General features: G+C 43.5%; 1 protein-coding gene across 1 annotated transcript in view; it reads left to right on the forward strand.

Moving 5' to 3' along the window:
• The window catches only part of LOC126335350 (protein lozenge-like), a gene marked incomplete at its 3' end in the record, with an annotated part of 654,398 nt that overhangs the window by 230,047 nt on the left and 403,261 nt on the right, over window positions 1-21,090 (forward strand). The window lies entirely within an intron of this gene.

Below are 21,090 nucleotides of genomic sequence, written 5' to 3' on the forward strand. Positions count from 1 at the left end.
TGACCTAAGATGTTAAGTCCCATAGTGCTCAGAGCCATTTTGAACCATAATGCTAGTTTAGAATTTTCTGGGAATGATCGAAGATTGACTTAATCTGCAAAATGATTGTGACAGTCACATAAATATCATAAAAATGTCTTACAGGTAGCAAAGCAGACATTTAATTTCATCCTTTGGACAAGTTCTTCATATACGAATACTTAATTAAAAATCTTGGTGCTGTATGCAGCGTAATTGAAAAGTATGTTTACTTTGTTGTGAAATCTATGTTTCACATGTAAAATGATCGGCGACAAAGATAAATACAGCCGCATTTATTAAATTTAATCCAATATCCCAACTAATACTGGTATTCTCTAAATGGGGAGCAAGCAGTCATTCACACAAACCTAAAAACTAAACAACTCGTTCCAAATCTGAATGGAAATGAAACACAGTCTAACAAAAGTGACATATAATAAAGAAAAGTACAGAACTACCTACTCTCGCCGGCAGTTTTAACTACTGAAATGTTATGAATGCAAACAAATGCTACACGCTCATAGCTCTTAGCTGAAGAGTGTTGGTCCAATAGGAAACCTATCCAACTTAGAAACCACATAATCAAGCGAAGACCTAAAAGAAAATCAAAGACTTTTTGTAGATCAATACACGCGTTTAACCTATTACTATAATTTCATTTTCACTGTTGTACGGAATTGATATGCAGAAGGATTGAAGAACATATATAGACTGTTCTTAAAATTGGTTTTTTGAATTCCCGCGAGATATTAGACGTCTGCCATTTCAAAGTTTACAGCATTCCTGTTGTACTCTGCCGCTAGTCAAACAAGCTTACCACCACTCTCACTGCCTATATTCTCTGCAAAGTGGGCTGTAAGAAAATGTTCGGAATAGTTATTAGTTTGAGGGAGGACTATAGCGACAGAAGAAAGATTCTGCAGCCCTAAAGAAATAAGAAACTTCTGATAAAAAAAAGGACTCAAAAAATGGAATTATTAAAAGGGTTTCTGTTCTTATAGCAGGTTTATGTTTCAACAAAATACGAAATTTTAATTGCCACCCACCTTCATTAAATGCAGAGCTCTTTTCTGGCCCGGTAGTAGGTGTTAATCGCAATTATGGATAGCTACACATCGTTCGTACCGTCATTTAAAGTAGTTTTCTTTGTAAATAACTCCTTGTATACTTTGTATTTAATCATATGAACGACGTAATTTGAAGCCGTTAACTGGATAAAGGAGTCATTCACATCCTATTAGTACAATATATTACCATAGAAAGAGATCAACAAACTCAAAAATCAGCTCAGCTCTACTGCCAAGTTCATAACTTACTCTGCGGCGAACAGGCCCCTTAAGATCAAAACAGACTCTCCTTCACAGTTTATCCCCACAGTAATGCATGGCATAGGAACCCGCACAACAACTAAACAGATCGACAGCAAATTGCGAGCCGCAGGAAAGAAGTTCCAGAAAACTAGGAATGATAGGGTGACAAATGAAAAAAATAGTGGAAGAAGTTGGGCTGTACACTTTCTTAAATGAACAAGTGACAGGTGCGTGTTAGCGACGGTTTGGCCACGTCAAAAAAATTGACAAGGGGGGAGGGGGGGGGTTGATAAATAAAAACAATAGCTACACACAGATGTGACTGGCAGAAAACCAGTTGTCGACCAAGAAGAGATGGCTGGATTAAGTGAAGGAGGGTACAGAAACAACAGGTCAGCTGGGATACAGTCCGTAGAAAGGAGTGGCGCTGTGACAGACAGAATTGGATAGCGCTCGTAAAACCCACAGACTGAGGTGAAAAACCGATTATGACTATAAAATGATGTATTTTACACATACCTATTTATTTATTTGTTTTACCTGTCCAGGACTCAGACAATAAAAAATAATAAATTATATTACAATAAATAGAAATACGTAGATTTCAAAAAAGCTTATGATTGCATCCACAGACCTATGCTGGACACACTAAAAAATTTTGGACTCCATCCCAAATTTGAAAAAATGATAAAATTAACCCTTACAAACACCAAGTCCAAAATAAAATTCAGAGAACTATCTGAGCCATTTACGATTATAACAGGATTAAGACAAGGAGATGGTCTATCACCGCTGCTCTTCAACTGTGCCCTTGAATACTTGATGAGAGGATGGTACAAAGAGAATCCTAAAGACATAACAACTGGAACCAAGAAAGATGATGTAAACCTAAATTGTTTGGGATTCGCAGATGACTTGGCATTACTAGGTAATAATATACGAGAAGCTAGAAATCAAATAATGATCCTGCAAAGTAGAGCGCAAAAAGCAGGACTCCAGATATCTTTCGAAAAGACCAAGATGATGGTAACAGACCCGCTACTAATAGATCACATAACAGTAGATAACAGAAAAACTAAAATAGTGAAGCAATTTAGATATCTTGGAGAGATTATAATACACTACTCGGATGTAAAACCTGCTTGGCAAGAAATAACCAATAAAATAGCAAAAGCTCAAAAACTAACATGGTCTAGATACAATAAGAAATGTCTATCAGTTCAAACAAAATTATAACACTACAAGACGGTGGTTCAGCCATAGGTAACATATGCAAGTGAGACTCTTTTCAAATTCATCAGAGAAACAGAGTCGACAAAATACTAAAAGTAGAGATGGAGCCCATCACACGTACTATACGTAAAAAGAGGATTTTTCTCTTTAGCCACATAATGAGGACACCGGAAATCAGATTAGCAAGAAAAATTATGCAGAAACTGTGGAATCTGAAGCAACTTATAGGGTGGATAAGGAAGTTAAAGAGAATATGGAAGGACTAGGTATAACCATGGATGATTTGCAAAACAAAGACAGAAAATCTTATGAAACTGAAAGACAACAAAATAAGATTTAAACCAAAAGTAGATAAACGACACACAATGAAAAGGGTATTTACAGATGAGGAAAGACAGGAAAGATCAGAACGAATGAAAAGATACTGGGCCGTTAGGAAAGAACGAAGCATGCGCTAAGTGAAAAAGAGGACCAGAATATGATTGACAAAAGTGGTCCAACGGGGCCTCAAAAGCAAATAATAATAATAATTAAAAATAGAATATAGCAAAACAAAATCATAAGAATAATAAGAAATTTGCAAAACGCTACTAATTTTCTATTAGACAGGGCGTAAGTCCCAGAATCCTGCTGTCTTGATGGTCTTATCACTTACCGCAAATAGATCTTCTGTGATGCGAGGATCGGGCTGGTTTCTGCAGACCAGAAGATGTTGTGGGTCCTGTAGAATTCCCCTTCATTCATGAAGTCCCACTTCCTAAGGTTCGTCTTGCAACGTGCCACTCTTGTCGTCTATCGGTCTAGTGCCTTCCGAGTCACGTACGCAGGTAAAATCCAGCAGCAGGTATGTTTTCGATGGTCTCCTCAACCCTTTCGGTTAATTAATTTCGCCATAGCTCTGTCCGTTGAGTTCTAGTTGCTGATGGAATTGCTGATGTGCGCAACAATCTCCTCCTTGACCTCGGCCTTTGTTTCCGCTGTTCACGTCCGAACAGGCGACGTCTGGATCGTTTCTCTGCTTCTTTTTTACCCTTTTGTGGCTGTTCCCCTTTCGAAGTCAGGTAGCGTTATACCCATAATTTGATACGTTTCTGCGACAGGCGTTGGTCGTAGGCAGCTAGTCACAATGCGTCCATTCTTATTCAACGCTACATCCACCTGTTTGACATGTATGGAATTTCGTCAAACTGGTGCTGCGTGTTCTGCTGCACAGAAGCATAATGCCAAGGCAGATGTACTGAGCACATTCGGCTGTGAGACCCAGGTGGTGCCAGATGATGATGTTCTGAGCAGACAGTTTTAGCTTTGTTCCTTGGCAGTGATCTTTAAATGTCAGACTATAGCCCAGCTTCACTCTCAGGTATTTTGGACCACCGTAGTAGCATAGTTGTTGCCCTCTTCAGGTAATATTTAACTTATTCCTCGGTTTCTGGTTTCTCAGATGATAGGCACAGACTTACGTCTTCTCGGATTTTGGCTTGAGGTGGTTAGTGGTTATCATCATAATACTAGCCGAGGTCTTCGAGGGCTGCTATCACTCCCTCTCCGTATCCTAAAAGGTTTTGCCTTGAACTGCGGTTATTGTGTCATTTGAACAAATAAAAGTTCTTGTTCCCAGGTGATAGGTTGTTCGTTAGAGTTGATGTTGTACGGCAGGGTTGTCAGTACGCTATCCTAAGGTATGCCATTCTTCAAGGTCCTGCATCGGCTCTTTCTATTATGCACAGTGACAAAAAACGTCGTGTTTTGCAGCAAACACTGTATAAACTGCTTTAAACGATTGTCTTTCGTGACTGAATGTATCTTTATAATCATCTTTTTGTGGTTGGCGGTGCTGGCAGATCTATGAACAGCACCTACGTATCCATCTTCTATGTACTGAATCTGATTAAAGATTTGACCATAGCATGACTTTCCTGGGCCGAAACCTGACTGCTCATTCATAAGACCTTTTATCAACATGCTGTTAGATGCGACTGAGGATCATCTTGTCCAGGAGTTTATACAGTTGGCTGACGAGAGAAATGGACGAAAGTGCTATGCTAAAGAAATATGTTTTCTATTTATACATGTAAGTAATCTACCTTGAAAATATTGAATCTATACCTGCCAATCGTTTGAGGAAAGATGAGTGTTGTATACTTCTTATAAAATTTAGTTCTTAGGTTATGATGCGTTTCCATTCTCACCGAACCAGCCATCATCACTCCTGGTTATATTTCTAGCAATATTCATGCTTCTCATGTTGCTCTCCCTTCCCTAAAATCAAACTCATAATCTTTGAGCTGTCGATCAAACGAGGATGACAAACTTTCTGTTAAATTAAAGCTGTGCACCGGACTAGGTCTCGAATCTGCGACCTAAGCCATTGGCGGGCAAGTGCTCCACTGACTGCGGTACCCAACCACGACTCACGACACGTCCTCACAGCTTCGCTCCCACTGGTACTGCTTCTCTCGCCTTCAAACCTGCACAGTAGTTCTCCTGTGTATCTCCATAGAGGGGAGGAGTGTTAGACCCGTAAGGTGCACAGGAGAACTGTCAAGTATGGAAGATAGAAAAGCAGGTACTGGCGAAAATGAGTCGCACTTTCATAGCTCAGGCGGTGGAGCACTTGCCCCTGAAAGCCATACGTCCCAGGCCCCACTGCTGGCGCATGTATAGTTCTAATCTGCCAGGGTAGCGTTTCCTCCCTTACGATGAAAAGATCCTGCTACGACTCGTTACTAAGCCGGACACTCTAATCAAGCAAGTTGTACTTTGCGGAACGATGTTTGCGGATGGCAACGTTAATTGAACCGCAAGGACAAGTTCTAGAAAACTGAACTGGAGTCTTCCGTAGGTGGAGGCTTGCTTACCTAATCTCTTTCTAAAGCTGTCTTGATGTCCCCACTAAATTCCTTCTCCGTACGCCATAGCTGAGAAGTATTTTAAATACAGTTGATTTTCTAGAGGCGTTCGGGGATACTATTACAATGGCCTATAAAGTGTCGATAGATGAGACGCTACCTCATTTATTAATTCAAACCAAAATGCGGAAAATTTGTTTTCACCGTCAACCCTTACGAGAGCTAGTCTGAACTCAATAACGGTCCCGGAATCTGATTATAGCCCTTGTCCTGAGACAACGTTCAGCTTTAACTTGCTTTTAATAAACCAAAATAACCACTCTTCCCTCCTTCCCGCGCAGTGTCAACTTTCGTAATTGGTGGGTTACGTCCGCCAGTCATTCGTAAATACAGTAACTATTTTCTTTAATTTTTGCAGATAAGTTTTTAATAACTGAAATTGTGGTTATATAGACATCAGACCTGGTCAGTTCTTCAGCATTGTCATAGTGTCTCTTAATAACATAAACATTAAGTATTAATATAACAAGTTATACATCTTGGCGCCAAAAAACATACGTATTCCCTGCTACCTGTCGTCGCTCAAGGGCAACTCGGCACATTCTCATCGGTTTGCCACATTCTCGGTCCATATGGCGGAGCCGTTTGTCACACGGGTAACGACTCTTCCCTACCAGTTCACATAGCCATACCATCGTAAGCAGTCAAATACGATATAACAAATCATGGCCTGCAACGTAACATGAACATCGACGCACTCAGACTTAAAATTGTGCATAACTGACGGTTTATACAGTGTCAGTACCTTCACACATTGATGCGCGTCTGAAAGGACACACAACGTCACTGTCAGTTACAGCTGTGGTAAAATTAAAGGAAAAACGCATACTGCGGCTGTAAAGTGACATTAGTTGTTTGCGACACATGAGAATTCGTGCCCGACTGGACCCGAATCCGGACCTCGCTAGTGGCCGTCTTAAGAGCCTTTTATTTTTATTACATCGCGACTGGTCGCCTCACCCTCCTTAAAAAAAAGAAAAAAAAAAAGAACCCAGCTCAGTCAGACATGGACTCTTGCGAAACAGAATCAGGAGAGAATAAAAGCATTTGAGATGTGGTGCTAACGAAGAATGTTGTAAATTAGGTGGACTATAATGTAAGGAACTAGGAGGTTCTCAGCAGAATCGCCGAAGAAAGGAATATATGGGAAACACCGACAAGAAGAAGGTACAGTATGATGATGGAGCATCTGTTAAGACATCGTGGAATAACTTCCTTAGCAGGCTACTATAGGGAGCTGCAGACAGTGAAAACTGTAGAGGAAGACACAAATTGGGATACATCCAGAAAAAAATTGAGGAGTTAGGAAGTGTTATCTGAGATGAAAAGATTGGCACAGGAGAGGAATTCGTGACGGGCTGCATCAAACTAGTCAAAAGACTGGTGACTCAAAAATATTTCCACCATATTTAAAAACACTACCATTAACAGTATTTTTTCCGACTATCCTGGCACGCCTCCAGGACCAATCCAGACAATATGTCACTAGCCACAGCCGTAATACTCACATAATTCACGATTATCGCAAAGGGAGACAAATATTACGTCGTCATTTTAGCTCGTAGAGGCATGGATACATCATTGATGGTGACAATGTCTATATTTACTCACTGTCTGTATCTTTAAAATGCAATGGCCTTCAGACATGCACGTCCGGGTCCGGCACAAATTTTCGTGTGTCGCAAACAGCTAAGATCAGTGTATATTTGCAACATGGGACTCTATTTCGTAATGTAATAACAGTGTCTATTCCCTAAGACATGCACGCATGTCTGAAAATATGGTTCAAATGGCTCCAAGCACTTGGGACTTAACGTCTGAAGTCTTAGGTCCTCTAGATTTAAACTACTTAAACCTAACTAACCTAAGGACATCACACACATCCATGCCCGAGGCAGGATTCGAACCTGCAACCGTAGCAGGCGCGCGGTTCCGGTCTGAAGCGCCTAGAACCGTTCGGCCATAACGGGCAGCTGCATGTCTGAAGGACATTGTATTACGAAGATACAGATACTGAACAAACACAGCAATTGCAACCATCAATGAAATATCCATGAAACAACGGACTAAAATGATGTGATATTTGTCTCCCTGTACGGGAATCACGAATTGTGCGAGGATAAGGGTTGTGACAAATTGACGTATGGAAGGTTGGATCGGTACTGGAGGCGTGTACGCATAGCCGAAGTGGTTAAGGTAACCGCTCCCAATAAACGGGAAATTCGGGTTCGAGTCCCGACCTGGCACAAATTTTCATGTGCCGCAAGCAGCTGGCGTCAATTCATGGTCGCAGAATGTGAACCAATTTCGTAACATCAATAATGATTTTTTTTAAAGAAAAAGGTGTGACATGATTTTAATTATTTCTGAGATCTTAACTACCACACCGCAAATGGGGTCATTACCGGTATTGGCACACCGGAAATGCGGGAGCAGCCTTTGCAGAAAAGCCATCAGAGTATTGGCGAGTACAGGAACGAGGCAATCGCTGTTAGCCGGCCGTACGAGAGGGACAGTGAGTGTGGGAGGGTGTGGGGGAGGGAGAGGGGGAGTGGGGTTGGATCCCGCGGTCTCTGGCGGTGAACCGCCGGCGGCGGCAGCGCCTGCATGTTTCAGCGCAGCCTGATGGCCGCACATCACGGGTGCAGCGGCCGCGGACAGCGGACGGACGAGAGGAGAGCCGCGCCGCGCCGAGAGAGAGAAACGAGGTCACCAAATCAAATAACATTTCGCGCCCCCCGCCGGGAGTCGAAATTGATCCTCCCGAATGCAAAACAGATGCGCTGCGCGGCGCCGCGCCTGCTGCACTCGGCGCGGATTGCTGCCGCCTCATTGGCGCTGCCGATGCACGCCGCTGCGCGCGACTGCAGCGCCGCGCTGCGGCACGCTCTGGCGACGGCGGTTCGTACCTCGCTAGCGCGCGCGGTACCCCAAAAACCTGGCCGTCTTGTCTGGTTGGTACCGAGCGCTAGTAAGGCCGTTATTACCATGTCATATTTCTCCCTCAAAGTTAAAATGTCAAATATTTATGTCAAAAAATTGATATTGTAATAAGTAACATATTCAAGTCTCGCCTTTCGTCAAAGAAATACGATCAAATCTAGAGCCTCGGCCTAGATTTGATCATTAAAGTTGTTCGTCTTCTGTTCACTGCAATGTGAAACGTAGCGCTGGCATCGCTACAGTTTTCTGACGTCTCTGTTCGTGTTTGTAAACATGGCCTCAGAGTTTAGTAGGTGTGTTCCTTCGACTCGTTTTAATCACCTTACTTCAAATGGGATGGGGGATGAGCAAGGTGTACATTAATCGTGTGCTGATGGGCAGGTCGAATAGGCTGCAGGCAACTTCATATTCATAACCACAATTAAAGCTAACCACCTTTACATCTGGAAACATCCAGACAGCTTTCCAGCAAGCCGAAATGGAGAAGGTAGTCACACTCTAAAATAAAAAATCTTAGCTTTCAATTCTACTTTTTCTAATTACTGCTGAATACATTATTGGAGTGGCAGTGATCAATGTGTTACAAATATTTATTAAAAACAGTCTTGATAACGATTTATTTATCAAGGTGACAGGTTTCGACCACTGCTGTGGTCACCTTCAGACCATTGAGTAGGAACCTCTTTCTGTCGGAGAATCACTAGTAGTAAATAAATTGTGATCAAGACTGTTTTTAATAGTAAACTACTTTTTCTGTTTTTGGACTCTGGATGCTACTAGTTAAAAACTGCATCATCTACTTCGCACTTCTTATTAATTTTGTAGTTATTGGCACGCTAATTCTATTAATTAAATTATTCAAAAAAATAGTGCTTATTGCTCATATAGTGTACTAAGCACACATTTGCCTTCAGATATTCTTTGCAAAAACAGACATAATATCTGATGGGATACACCAATCACTGGTTATACAATGTTACTCATAATCCGTCTTGATTGCAAAAATGTTTATTCGCATGACCGGTTTCGGTTCCTGTAGAACCATCTTCAGATCTGACACGACAATGATACTAATTAACTATTTCAAAAATGCAAACCTTTTCCATCCTATCCGAGCAACATCAAATGCACCGGAACGTACCTGCAATTTTTGTTACAGGAGTAACCCGTCCACACTCAGCAACCTCCACATTCTGCGTCACGTTAAATTGGTTGGCAGAATGCACGTCATTTATATTAATTATAAAACTATTACAGACAGGTGGCATCTCGTACATTTGTTACATTACATATGCACAAACTGTATTAAGTAGATTTTTATAACTTACTATTATCTCTACAAATACTTAGTTAAACTCTGTAGTTGTCAAGGAAAAATTTGTACTTGTTGGTGTATATTTCAACTTCTTCCAAAATGTGAAGAAACCATCCCGTGTGAGCTCTACGTAGGATGTCCAAGTATTGTTCAATGTTCGTGACTGAGTGCTTTAAGGCAGCCATATGCCCCCCAAACGCTGTTTTGTAACAAATGTACCAGACGCCACCTGTCGGTAATAGTTTCACAATTAATATAAATGACGTGCATTCAGCCAACCAATTTAATGTGACGCAGCATTTGGAGGTTGCTATGTGTGGACGGGCTACACCTGTAACAGAAATTGCAGGTATGTTCTGGTACGTTTGATGTTGATCGGATAGGATGGAAAAGGTTTGCATTTTTGAAATAGTTAATTAGTATCATTGTCGTTTCAGATCTGAAGATGGTTCTACAGGAACCGAAACCGGTCATGTGAACAAACATTTTTCAAATCAAGACGGATTATGAGTAACATTCAGATACTCCTCCTTCAGTGCTCTATGCATCGCTTCACACGTTTCTGGAATTATTTTGGTTGATGCGCACTGTGGTATTCGAGTGCTAAATTATAAACCAGAGTCGCTCTCTCCTGCATCAACAAATCTCAATGTTATGGTGAGCCTGTCTTCTGCACATACAGCATTTCTCAACTGAGTCTTCTGTTTTCTAATATGAGAACCACTTTACCGAGAAAGTACTGAAAAGCACTGTCATCCAGCTGTAAGTAATTTAAACAAGACTTGACATCCTCCACTTCCAGCTCTCGTAACAAGTTCTGCTGAGTGTTTTTATTGTCTCAACTTGAAACCCACTGCTTCGACCAAGTATGTTTCCTGTTTTCTGCTGCTTCTCTTCCAAGTTTACACACAACACAATTGTGGTAGAAGCAATTGCAGCGCATAATAACAAGTGATTGTTGTCCGCCATCTTGAACTTTGACGAAAAAATTTATGGCAGTGTAATACCTCTTACAGCGCCACGTCAAACATCTTTGTCGAAGAAATTCGATGAATATTTGATCATATGTCTGTATCGAAGAAATATGAAAGCCTAATACTGGCCTGAAGGTTCGTGTCGCTATGCACCAAGCTTCCGTTGAAGTATGACGTAATCGCTAGATGCTAGTGAGCGTATTCGGTTTACCACGCTAACGCGAGTTACGCCCGAAAAACCTTGCTTCGTTCGCTGCTCTCGTAACTGGCTGTCACTCGCCGTTGGGAGAAAAGGGTTCATATGAAACGTCGGATTTAAGAATGACGTAAACGTAAGCACATCGGACGAAATTTAGTATGTTAGTGTACACAAACACATTTTTAAAATATTTATCGTAAAAATGATCGCAAAGGTATGAGTTACTTCTTTAGTACACTACTGGCCATTAAAATTGCTACACCAAGAAGAAATGCAGATAATAAACGGGTATTCATTGGACAAATATATTATAGTAGAACTGACATTTCATTACATATTCACGCAATTTGGGTGCATAGATCCTGAGAAATCAGTACCCAGAACAACCACGTCTGGCCATAATATCGGGCTTGATATGCCTGGGCATTGAGTCAAATAAAGCTTGGATGGCGTGTACAGGTACAGCTCCCCATGCAGCTTCAACACGATACCACAGTTCATCAAGAGTAGTCACTGACGTATTGTGAAGAGCCATTTGCTCGGCAACTATTCAGTTGATGAGAGATCTGGAGAATATGCTGTCCAGGGCAACAGTCGAACATTTTCTGTATCCAGAAAGGCCCGTACAGGACCTGCAACATGCAGTCGTGCATTATCCTCCTAAAATGTAGGGTTTCGCAGGGATCGAATGAAGGGTAGAGCCAGGGGTCGTAATACATCTGAAATGTAACGTCCACTGTTCAAAGTGCCGTCAATGCGAACAAGAGGTGGCCGAGACGTGTAACCAAAGGCACAGCATACCATCACCCCGGGTGATACGCCAGTATGACGATGATGAATACACGTTTCCACTGTGAGTTCACCGCGATGTCGCCAAACACGGATGCGACCATCATGATGCTATACACAGAACCTGGATTCGTCCGAAAAAATGACGTTTTGCCATTCGTGTCATTCGTCGTTGAGTGCACCATCGCAGGCGCTCCTGCCTGTGCGGCAGCGTCAAGGGTAACCGCAGCCATGTTCTCCGAGCTGATAGTCCATGCTGCTGCAAACGTCGTCAAACTGTTCGTGCAGATAGTTGTCTTGCATACGTACCCATCTGTTGACTCAGGGATCGAGACGTGGCTGTACGACCCGTTACAGCCGTGCGGATAAGATGCCTGTCATCTCGACTGCCAGTGATACCAGGCCGTTGGGATCCAGAACGGTGTTCCGATTACCCTCCTGAAGCCACCTATTCCATTTTCTGCTAACAGTAATTGAATCTCGATCAACGCGAGCAGCAATGTTGCGATACGATAAACCGCAATCGCGTTAGGCTACAATCCGACCTTTATCAAAGTTGGAAACGTGATGGTACGCATTTCTCCTCCTTACACGAGGCATCAGAACAACGTTTCACCAGGCAACGCCGGTCAACTGCTGTTTGTGTATGAGAAATCGGTTGAAAACTTTCCTCATGTCAGCACGCTGTTAGTGTCGCCACCGGCACCAACCTTGTGTGAATGCTCTGAAAAGCTAATCATTTGCATATCACAGCATCTTCTTCCTGTCGGTTAAATTTCGCGTCTGTAGCACGTCGTCTTCGTGGTGTAGCAATTTTAATGGCCGGTAGTGTAAGTAAATTAAGACATAATTTTTTTATTAATTCAGATAAGTCTCAAAGTCTAGATCGCTTGAATTTAGCATACATCAGCTGTATTAAACAGAAGCCAAACTTAGAATAATGCGAATAGCCGAAAATGCGTCACAGGCGGAGTAATATGTGAGCGCCTACCTCTATTTCTCCCACGAATTTCTTCTGCGGGCCACGCTGGAACCGATCGCCGGTCGGATCCCGTCCCCGGGTTTCCGGTACCCGCCCGTGCTCTGTGTGATGCAGATTGCTGCCTCTCCCATAATGTCGCTTCTAACAGTGGTTGCCAAGCTACGCTAAGGATGAAACCCTTACCTCGACTAACAACACATGTGCCTCCGTAATAAATTTGTCCCAGATACCTTTAGCTGACCGCATGACATAGGGAGAGAAGTGTAATATACAATATTTACAAGAGCCAAGAGGGAATAATAAGAGAGGACGACCAAGAACGAAGTGCTCGGATTAAGAAGTGTGTAAGAGATGTAGCCTTTCGGAAACGGTGGAAATAAAAGAAAGCTTCAGGAGTGGAATTAAAATCCAAGGTGAAACGATATCAATGATACGATTCGCTGATGACATTGCTATCCTGAGTGAAAGTGAAGAAGAATTACACGATCTGCTAAATGATATGAACAGTCTAATTAGTACAGAATATGGATTGAGAGTTAATCAAAGCAAGACCAAAGTCATGAGAAGTAGCAGAAATGAGAACAGCAAGAAACATAACACCAGGATTGATGGTCGGGAAGTAGATAAAGTTCAGAAACTCTGCCTAAGCAGCAAAATAACCAGTGACGGACGGAGCGCCGGCCGCTGTGGCCGAGCGGTTCTAGGTGCTTCAGTAAGGAACTGCGCTGCTGCTACAGTCGTAAGTTCGAATCCTGCCTGGGGCATGGATGTGTGTGATTTCCTTAGGTAAGTTAGGTTTAAGTAGTTCTAAGTCTAGGGGACTAAATTCGAGGCGGCTGATGACCTCAGACGTTAAGTCCCATAATGCTTAGAGCCATTTGAAACATTTGAACGGACGGAGTAAGGAGGGAAAAATGGTTCAAATGGCTCTGAGCACTATGGGACTTAACATCTGAGGTCATCAGTCCCCTAGACTTAGAACTACTTAAACCTAACTAACCTAAGAACATCACACACATCCATGCCCGAGGCAGGATTCGAACCTGCAACCGTAGCAGCAGCGCGATTCCGGACTGAAGCGCCTAGAAACACTCGGCCACAACGGCCGGCAACTGACGGAAAGTGGTCGAGTAAAACAGAAGTGATTTCAGGCGTTCCCCAAGATAGTATCATAGGGACTTTGCTGTTCCTTATCTATATAAACGATTTGGGAGACAATCTGAGCAGCCATCTTCGGTTGTTTGCAGATGACGCTGTCGTTTATCGACTAATAAAATCGTCAGAAGATCAAAACAAACTGCAAAACGATTTAGAAAAAATATCCGAATGGTGCGAAAAGTGGCATTGACCCTAAATAACGAAAGGTGTGAGGTCATCCACGTGAGTGCTAAAATAATCACGTTAAACTTCGGTTACACGATAAAGCAGTCTAATGTAAAATCAGAAACTTCAACTAAATACGTAGGTATTATTATTTCGAACACTCCTTAAAATGGAATGAACACTTAGAAAATGTTGTGGGGAAGGCTAACCAAAGGCTGCGTTTTATTGGCTGGACACTTAGAAAATGTAACAGACCTACTAAGAAGACTGCCTACACTACGCTTGTCCGTCCTCTTTTAGAATACCGCTTCGCGGTGTGGGATCCTTACCAGACAGGACTGACGGAGTACATCGAAAAAGTTCAAAGAAAGGCATTACGTTTTGTATTATCGCGAAATGTGGGAGAGAGTGTCACAGAAATGATACAGTATTTGGGTTGGAAATCATTAAAAGAAAGTCGTTTTTCGTTACGACGGAATCTTCTCACGAAATTCCAATCACCAACTTCTCCTCCGAATGCGAAAATATTTTGTCGACACCGACATACATAGGGCGGAGCGGTCACCACTATAAAATAAGAGAAATCAGAGTTCGTACGGAAAGATATAGGTGTTTATTCTTTCCGCGCGCTATTTGAGATTGGAATAATAAATGGTTCAAATGGCTCTGAGCACTATGGGACTTAACTTATGAGGTCATCAGTCCCCTAGAACTTAGAACTACTTAAACCTAACTGACCTAAGGACAGCACACACTTCCATGCTCGAGGCAGGATTCGAACCTGGGACCGTAGCGGTTTTTATTACTTTTTTATCGGTTTGTTTGGTCGTTGCGGACGTCACATGACATGCGTTAAAGTTCGTTTTGTTGATCGTTCCACTCAGTTTTTTTTTTATTACAGAGGCCAACCACCACTCTGACCGAACACGCTGAGCTACCCTGGCTGCAAAACCGCTCGTCCACTCAAGCCGGCTACTGAAAACGACGGAGTACAACTTCTGCTAGCGACGCACAGCGCGGTTTTGCATCCTATCGGCCACGTTCCTCTCCACGAAGCAAATACCCTACTTGTATCATTCATTCGCGCTACGCAATGCTGTGGAACGTGAAATTCCACTCGAGCAGCCCCTTTCTCGTCCCGTGTGAAGACGGCTTTAGCCACTCGCGGGTCGTCCCCCCTGGTAGGAAACGAGAATAACAATAAAAAAAAAGCAAAAAATAAATGTGATTCTTGAGTTTCTCCCGGCGTATTTGATAATCAAAATATCCACGGGTGTACTGCCGGTCTATAGTGTCCAACGGGCACAATATTTCGGCGATCAAACATGTCGCCATCATCAGGTGAACTGACGGACTGAGCTCCTGTGAACGTGCCGGCACGGAGATCCGTACGCTATGGCTGCTCAGGGGGAACTGGGTTCGGTCGCGGCGGCGGCCGATTTAAATACCCTCCGCCCGCGGCGCGCTCCCTCCGCCGTCCGCGCCCCGCGCCACGGTCTCGCGTTGGAACAGATTGCGACGGCGTCTGAGATGACGTCGGTGTGATGGCTCTGTCCGCCGTGGTCGACACAACTATGCGTTTGCTCGATTTACTCTTGATTAACCCAATCGCTGGTTCCCAAGCCTTGCTAAGATTATAGCCACAGTCACGGTTTATGAGGTCGTCATTGGTGCGAATTTCGATGGCCTCTCTAACAACGCTGTCCCAGTATCTCGACGTCTGTACCAGAATCCTCGTGCGGTCATACTCCATAGCGTGATTTTCCGACAAACAATGTTCAGCGACCGCCGACTTGCTCGGATACATCAGTCGAGTGTGCCTCTGGTGTTCACGGCATCGATCCTCGACAGTACGCATCGTCTGACCAATATACGACTTGCCACATTGACACGTAATCTGGTACACGCCGGCCTTCCTCAAACCGAGGTCATCTTTGGCGCTCCCCACCAGTGCACGAGTTTTATTCGGAGGTCAAAACACAGTTCCGACCCGGTGTTTCTTCAGAATGCGGGCGATTTTCCCCGAGAGTGCGCCTGTGTATGGAATAAATGCAGTGCCTACCTCCTCCCTCGTGACTTCATCCATCTCAACAGGTTGTGCGGCAGTGGTTGGGCGGAGAGCACGTTGGATCTGCCACTCTGAGTACCCATTTTTTCGAAACTCACCATGATATCTGACTCATCCAACCTGAAGCTATCAAGGCGTTTAACAAAATCCACGGAATTAGGGATGTGATGGTGAGTTTTGACGTCGTTTCCTTGAGAGTCGCTAGAGTTGATTGGTCAGAGGTTTGACGAGAATACCACTGAACTTTTTAGACATGTCTTGACTTCCACGTATTTTTAATGGAGAATACTACGAACAAACGGAGGGAGTCGCCATGGGTAGCCCACTCTCACCGGTGGTAGCGAATTTGTACATGGAGAACTTCGAGGAGGAAGCCCTGTCGTCATCCAAATGGAAACCTACTTGCTTTTTCCGTTACGTGGACGACACGTTCGTCATCTGGCCACATGGTATGGATAAACTCCTTGACTTCCTTACACATCTAAACTCCATACACCCCAACATCAAATTCACTATGGAGACTGAAACGGAGGGTAAATTACCTCTCCTTGAGGTCTTGGTCAGGAGAAGGGCTGACGGCACCCTAGGTTCCCCCTGAGCAGCCATAGCGTACGGATCTCCGTGCCGGCACGTTCACAGGAGCTCAGTCCGTCAGTTCACCTGATGATGGCGACATGTTTGATCGCCGAAATATTGTGCCCGTTGGACACTATAGACCGGCAGTACACCCGTGGATATTTTGATTATCAAAAAATAAATGTCTGCTGTGGCCCTCGCCAGGCGGACGGCTTCTCTGCAGACGGGCCGGAGCAGATCACAGAGGAGAGCGGAACGTCGGGTTCTGACACGCCGGCGCGCGCGCGCTCACGTCCGCCACCGCCCCGTAACGAGTAACAGGCGGCCACGAAATTGACCCCCCCCCCCCCCCCGACGGCTGGCCAGCCGGCCAGCCAGCTAATGGCGCACCTGGCCGGGTAACACAAGAAGTTGCTGGCGCGCCCGGTCCGGGCGATTTCGCACATTCGGTAGCGCGCCTCAAATTGCCCCGACGCTCCTCCCGCGCCCAGGTAAGGCCGTTACCTGCGGCCAGACTGCTCCCCTTATCCCACAACACTCGCTACTATCGACATATGTACCCGGTTTGCGGACATTTGCCACGGCGGACATTTGCCACGATTTTACCTGCTCCGAAGGGTTGGGTCTCTTGTCTCCCCCCTCCTCCTTCTCCTCCTCCTCACTCGCCGACCGACCCGCAGTAAAGGTTCTTACTGAGCCTTTCCCCTGGTTTTCTTACCATACGACCAGAACCTCTATGGATTTTTCGCCACATTTCTAGAGAGAGTTACGTTGTGGAAACTATTAAGTGCATCTCGCATTTTCTTAACATACGACCAGAATCTCTATGGATTTTTCGCCACATTTCTAGAGAGAGTTACGTTGTGGAAACTATTAAGTGCATCTCGCATTTTCTTAACATACGACCAGAATCTCTATGGATTTTTCGCCACATTTCTAGAGAGAGTTACGTTGTGGAAACTATTCAGTGCATCTCGCATTGAAATCCGCACCAGTTTCGAGCCACAGTAAAACTTCGCCAATCTTGGAGATTTTGGAGTGCCTTTTTCGGTGCTCCTGTAGCAGCTTTCTGTCGTGTTTTGTGTACCATGGGGGGATCAGTTCCATCTGATATTAATTTATTTGGTCTGGTCCGCAGCTCGTGGTCTTGCGGTAGCGTTCTCGCTTCCAGCGCACGGGGTCCCGCGTTCGATTCCCGGTGGGGTTAGGGATTTTCTTTGCCTCGAGATGACTGGGTGTGTCTTTCATCATCATTGACTCGCAAATCGCCGACGTTGCGTCAGCTAAGAAGGACTTGCAATACGGCGGCCGAACAACCCCGCATGGGGTCTCCCGGCCACCAATGCTTTACGATCATTTCATTCATTTATTTGGTATGAATCTCTCGAGTGCTGTTGATACTGTTTCTTTGAACTTAAGTCACATATGGTCTTCACTTACATAGTTTGGAAGGATTGGAGACTGTTTCTTAGAAAGACGTCAACCGAATTTTTAGTTGCTTTTAAAAATATATATATTTCGGGTTTAGTTTTGGTGAATTTCTTTGTTACGGAATTGAGCCTCGCTACGACTGTGTGTTCACTAATTGCAGTACCCGAGTGATGCTCAGGATTATTTGTGACGAAGAGGTCAAGTGTGTTTTCGTAACCATTTACAATTTGAATGGCCTCGTGAGCTAATTGTTCAAATTAATTTTATAAAAAGCATTTAGAACAATTATGGAAGTTTTTTTCTATCGATAGTAGGGTCTGAAAATGTATTTTTGTCAGTATACGGAAGGTAGATTGAAGTCACTGCCAACTGTAATTGTATGAGTAGGGTACATATTTGCGATAAGACTCGGGTTTTCTTTGAAATGTTCAGCAACTGTCTCATCTGATACCGGAGGTTGGTAAAAGGAGGCAGTTATTAATTTATTCCGGTTGTCGAATATAACCTCTGTCCATACTAAGTCACGGGAACTACCTGCTTCAATGTCGCTTGTGAGCTGGATCACACATTACATTATTTTTCCTTAAGTTGTGCTTCTTGTTTCGGTTGTAGTGGAGATAAATTACAATTACGGCTTTTCCCTCCAGAACCTAGGATGCTTTGTCTGTGACCCTGTAAATACCAGAGCTAAACAACGTAGAACAACAAAGATCGGTACAAGCATAGCATTCTGTATTACTTCATTTCCTTATTTCTAACATTTCAAAATTGTACGTCGACTTTATATGACATGTCAATCATAGATGTTCTTATCTCTGTTCATGAACGTACTTTCGGTCATGTTTTGAACATTGTCCAGCTACACTTTATTAACTAATGTTTCGCCGCAAGCAATATCGGATTTTGAGTAAATTAATACGGAGTATGTCGTCCTTCTTTTCAAACATTCATATACCCATTTCTTCTTTCCTTATTGCCTTTTGGGCATGCAGTTGTAGTAATTAAAGTAGGCGATCAAAAAGAAATGATTAGCGTACATTCGCATTCTGTTTACAGCGTTCCTTTCTTGTTGCTCCCATGCCGATGGACTGTTTCTATCGCAATCAGTAAGTGTGAAAGGAAGCTACCGTACAGACAGAGGGATATATATTTATAATTGGCAGAACTAATTACATACTGATATAATCGTCGGAATTGTTTTCGTTTCCCAAAAGATATAAGTATATCGATTTCGGAAAAGAAGCCCTGTATTTCGCCAAGATGTCGAGGAAGAAAGTCCCTTACGTACTGGTTGTATCGAGTAGAATGTGGAGACGGCGGTTTGAAAGCGGACAGAAGAAGTCCTGAGGGATCGTTACCTGGCGAAGGGGCAAGTGTGGCAAATGTCCGGCGTGGCAAATGTCCGGCATTCATGTACCCAGGGGGCCACTGTACACTGCATAATTGAGAACTGTCACTATCTACATCTACGTGATTACTCTGCTATTCACAGTAAAGTGCCTGGCAGAGGGTTCAGTGAACCACGTTCATGCTGTCTCTCTACCGTTCCAGACTCGAACGGCACGCGAGAAAATCGAGCACTTAAATTTTTCTGTGCGAGCCCTGACTTCTCTTATTTTACCGTGATGATAGTTTCTCTCTATGTAGGGAATGTTTTCGCAATCGGAGGAGAAAACTGGTGATTGAAATTCCATGAGAAGACCCCGTCGCAACTAAAAACGCCTTAGTTTTAATGATTGCCACTCCAATTCACGTATCATGTGTGTGACACTGTCTCCCCTATTTCGCGATAATACAAAACGAGCTGCCCTTCTTTGTACTTTTTCGATGTCATCCGTCAGTCCCACCTGATGCGGATCCCACACCGCACAGCAATACTCCAGAATAGGACGGACAAGCGTAATGTAAGCAGTCTCTTTGGTAGACCTGTTGCTGCATCAAAGTGTTCTGCCAATGAATCGCAGTCTTTAGTTTGCTTTATCCACAATATTATCTATGTGATCGTTCCAATTTAGGTTATTTGTAATTGTAATCCGTAAGTATTTAGTTGAATTTACAGCACTCAGATTTGTGTGACTTACCGCGTAACTGAAATTTAGCTAATTTCTTTTAGTACTCATGTGAATAACTTCACACTTTTCTTTCTTCAGGGTCAATTGCCACTTTTCGCACCATACAGACATCTGATCTAAATCATTTTGCAAGCCGTTTTGATCATCTGATGATTTTACAAGACGGTAAATGACAGCATCATCTGCAAACAATCTAAGGCGGCTACTAGGATTGTCTCCTATGTCGTTAATATAGATCAGGAACGCCAGATATTACTTCTGTTTTACTCGATGACTTTCCGTCTTTTACTACGAACCTTTCTGACAGGGAATCACGAACCCAGTCGCACAACTGAGGCGATACTCCGTAGGGACGCAGTTTGGTTAAAAGACGCTTGTGAGGAACGGTGTCGAAAGCCTTCTGTTGTGATTTTCAGTCCACAGACTGTTTGTATGCAGCTCTCCACGATAGTTCATCTTGTGCCAGCGTCTTCACCTCTGTGTAACTATTGCAACCTACAGGGTGTCCGAGAAGTCTTCGTATCCCCTAGTACGGAATGCTAATTGATTTTATTTGTTTTAGCACAAGTACTTATGTATTAAGTGTCCAATATATCGGTACGTTCCCCACCACACCGTAAACACATTTACATACTCGTCCGTGTTTTCTTTGCCACACACTGAAGGAAAACAAATCGCAACACCGAAAAATAATAATTAATGTAATGAAATTTCGGCAATACATTTGTCTACGTAACATATTTAAGGGATTAACACTGCAAGGCCACAAGTTAATGTGAGCCCCAGGCAAGCAATTGTAAATGTGAAATGCTGGTACACTAAAAACTGCCAGAACGCTGAATGCAAACATGGATGCATTGTGTTGTACAGGAGCTGGATGTTGCTCAAAATGGTTCAAATAGCTCTAAGCACTATGAGACTTAACATCTGAGGTCATCAGTCCCC

This window comes from Schistocerca gregaria, chromosome 2, assembly GCF_023897955.1.
Source record: "Schistocerca gregaria isolate iqSchGreg1 chromosome 2, iqSchGreg1.2, whole genome shotgun sequence".
Lineage (NCBI taxonomy): Eukaryota > Metazoa > Arthropoda > Insecta > Orthoptera > Acrididae > Schistocerca > Schistocerca gregaria.